This window comes from Elephas maximus, chromosome 18 (assembly GCF_024166365.1).
Source record: "Elephas maximus indicus isolate mEleMax1 chromosome 18, mEleMax1 primary haplotype, whole genome shotgun sequence".
Classification (NCBI taxonomy): domain Eukaryota; kingdom Metazoa; phylum Chordata; class Mammalia; order Proboscidea; family Elephantidae; genus Elephas; species Elephas maximus.
Window position 1 is genome coordinate 58,757,970 of NC_064836.1, and position 3,948 is coordinate 58,761,917.

Here is a 3,948-nt window from a genome sequence, read left to right on the forward strand (position 1 = left end):
AAATGCTAATGCCTGAGGAAATATGTGACTTTGTGACCTTGGGCAAGGTGCCTCCTGCAGGGGAGAAAGACCTCAAAGGATGTAACAGCTGGGGCCAGTCTCCTGATCACATTTCACAGCAGTGAAAGTCCTTATGTGAAAGGAAATCTGTGTGGTGCATCTGCGTGTCTATCATAATTCACCCCTTGCATTTCCCAGATGCACTGCCCCATGCGGTTCAGGAATAGTTCCATCAGGATTCTACTGGGCCTCCCATCCTAAAATGAAACTGAAAAGAGGGAGGTCAGGGGGACAGATTACAGCCCTCACTGCTGCAGATAGTCCTGGTGTTGCAGTTGATTTTCTTTGTTTCTCTTCACCACTGTGCAATCTAGATTCCCCCTCACCATCAGCTACCACCTCTGCCTGTCTCATCAGTTCACCTAATGATGTAACTGAGGTCCACATTCCTGAAGGATCTGAACCACTAGTCACTATGCTGTTCTCAAAGCAGTTGCTCTGTCTATTCAAAGTCGCATTTGGGCAAGAGGGTACCAAAAGGAAGCCACACGTCACACATATTCTTCTCTGTGCCTGTTTTGTAGCACAGACCAAACTACTGATGATGATCAGGGTCAATTACTCTGCAAAGATAATGATTTTCATCTTGTCTCCTGGTCCCTAAATCAAAAAGCAAGAAATGCCTAGATGGCAGCAAAACTATGCCTCTTTGGGGGGCCAGTAACTCTTAACAATAGAGCCCAGAATTGTGGGAACATGAAGCATGAAACTCTATAGTAAGACACAGGGAATGATGGCGAGTGAGGCAACTTGGTTGCCTGACCCATGTCTTCCTCCTATTGGAAACCTGGTGCCATCTTAAGAACTTTGAACCAATGCGTACACAGCTTCCCGGTGGCGGGGGGGTACCTCATCCTCACAGAGTACTGCCTCTATAATGGCTCTTCAGCTGTGTCTTCAACAGGTTGTCTTACTGGTTTGTCAGGCTAGCTGCAGTCTCTGGTGGTGCCAATGGATAGCACGAGATTGGAAGAAAATCTGAACACTGAACATAACAACTGTTGATGAGTGAGAGAAGCATAAATCGGTAAAACCAACTAGGAAAACAATCTGTCACTATTTAGTAAATTTGAAGGTATGGATATACTTTGAACCATAAATTTTGTGTACAGATTCATATCCCAGAGTAACATTTACTCATGAAACCTTTATAAGCATGTTCAAAACAATCATCTCATTTACCTAGTGCTGCCATAACAAAAATACCTCAAGTTGGTGCCTTTAAAGAATATAAATTTTTTTCTCTCACAGTTCAGGAGGCTAGAAGTCTGAATTCAGGCTCTGGGTGTGTATGGATGGTGGATCCTTCCTCATCTACTTCAATTCCTAGTAGCTGGTAGCAATCCTTGCCATTCCTGGGCTTATACAGGCCTCTGTCTCAGTTGTCTGTCTTATCTTCCCCCGTGTGTGTCTTTGTGTGTATTCTGGTCTTTTCATAACTCAGAACTAATTAGATTTAGGATTCGCCCTGCATTCATATGACTGCATTAACATAACAAAAGAAACTCCCCTGTTTCTAAACAGGGTCATATTTATAGCTACATGGGTTACGATTTCAACACAAACTTTGTGGGGACACTATTCAATTCATACCAACAATACTATTGTAAAATAAAGAAAACAAACGAAAACCAAACCCAGTGCCGTGGAGTCGATTCCGACTCATAGCAACGCTATAAGACAGAGTAGAACTGCCCCATAGAGTTTCCAAAGAGCACCTGGCAGATTTGAACTGCCGACCCTTTGGTGCACAGCCGTAGCACTTAACCACTATGCCGCCAGGGTTTCCAAAATAAAGAAATGGTATCAATAAAAATGTACATCAAAAACAGAGTGGATATCAGTTGAGCACTTTTACCATTGCACCACCATGGCTCCTAAATAATTATAGAATAAAATATTATACAAATATATAATAAAATAATAGTCTATGATTTTATAAATCAAGATAAATCTCATAAATACATTTCTAAGCAAAATTAAAAGTATGTCACTTAGGTATGATTGCATTTTTAAAGTTCAAAAATCTGCAAAAGTAAGCAACATATTCTTAAGGACAGGTATATATATAATAAAATGATAAAGAAGGGCATGTGTATTAGTAGGCTTTTGTTGAATAACAAATCTCATAATGTATTGGTTGACAGTTTGGGCTGGGCTCAGCCAGGATGGCTCGTCCCTGCTCTACATGGTGTTGAGTGGACTTGATCATGCATTTGCCGGCAGCTGACAATTGAGTAAGTCATTCCTATGCCTAACGGTAGGCTGGCTATTGACAAAAATTATGGTGTTAACTGTGCCTCTCATCACCTAGCAGGCCAACCCAGCCTTGCTCAGACGGTGGTGGTCGCAAGGTTCCAAAGAAGAGTGCTTGCACAAAGAGAATTCAAACCCCATTGTGCAAGCACTTTGCAAGCTTCCATGTGCTTCATGTTTTTTTTAATGTCAAATTGGCCAAAAAAGTCACATAGCCCAGCCCAGGTTATATCTCTTCATGAGAGGAATTAAAAATCACATCACAGAAGAGAACATTTCATAGAAATGCGAAAATTTGTGGCCATTATATTTGGTAATACAGCACAGAATAGTAAATATAATTCAGTAATGTGGTAACATGTGGAAGATAGGACAGGAGGATGGGCTTTGGGGTTGGCAAGGAGGATGCCCTAAAGATACTGTATGTTCTGTTTTTCAGCTGGGTGGTAGATATATGTGTATTTGTTATACTTTACTTTCTTCCTGAAATACTGATTATATATGACTTGTTAATATGTAATATATATTATATAAAGAGCTCTTGGGTGCCATGAATGGTTAAGCACTCAACCCCTAGCATAAGGGTTGGTGGTTTGAACCTACCCAGAGGTACCTCAGAAGACAGGCCTGGCAATCTGCTTCAGAAAGATCATAGCCTGGAAAATCCTACGGAACAGTTGGACTCTGCACAGATGGGGTTGCCATGAGTCCGAATCGGCTGGATGGGAACCAACAACAACAACATTATTAACTACGTTATACACACTTATATGCAATTTAAAAATCAAAACACCATGGTTAACAGCATCTTTTTGTCATACTGTACAGTTTTGGATCTTAGATAAAAAAAAGTCATGGCGATTTTCGGTATTAGAGCTGTGTCAGAATTTGTCACTGTGAAGGCACATCCTGCATGTGCAATGTCATCAGTTGAATTGTGTCCCCCCAAAACTGTGTGTATCAATTTGGCTGAGCCATGATTTCCAGCATTGTGTGCTTGTCCTCCATTTTGTGATTGTAATCTTATGTTAAAAAAGATTAAGGTGGAAAGGGGAATTAATCTAAGAAAAAGGAAAATAGCAAATAAATGATAAAATATCCACCTGATGGAACATATGGCAGTTTAATCATTCAAAACAATTTTGAAGAACTTTCTTTGAGCCAGCCATTATGCTAGGAATACGTTTATTAGAATGATGGTTTTAGTACTCGCTTTGGCAGTACATATACTAAAACGGGAAGAATATAGAGATTAGCATGGCCCCTATGCAAGGATGACACGTAAAATGATGGTTTTTACCAAAGATGTTCAACAATGTGAGAAAGGGGAATTAAATAGCTGTGATAAATTATAAAACAAAAGTAAAAACGCATGTACAGAAAAGGTGAGAACAAAATACACCAAAACAGCAGTAATAATTACCTTTGGTTGTTGGAACCGTGCGTGATACAGGTCGTCTTACTTTGCTTCAGTTTCTGAATATTCTTTAATAAACATGTACATTTCATAAAGGATAAAACTGTAAAAAAAAAATAAAGATTAGGGTGGGATTGTGACATCGCCCTTACCCAGGTCACATCCCTGATCCAACGTAAACCGAGTTTCCTTGGCGTGTGACCTATACCACCTTT

At 40.1% G+C, this 3,948-nt stretch overlaps 1 non-coding gene across 1 annotated transcript; it reads left to right on the forward strand.

Annotated features, from left to right (window-relative positions):
• The first annotated feature begins 3,521 nt into the window (after positions 1 to 3,521).
• Positions 3,522 to 3,625, forward strand: LOC126061854 (U6 spliceosomal RNA). The gene has a single exon (XR_007513905.1). It is a non-coding gene; the product is annotated as a U6 spliceosomal RNA (small nuclear RNA).
• Positions 3,626 to 3,948: the final 323 nt, after the last annotated feature.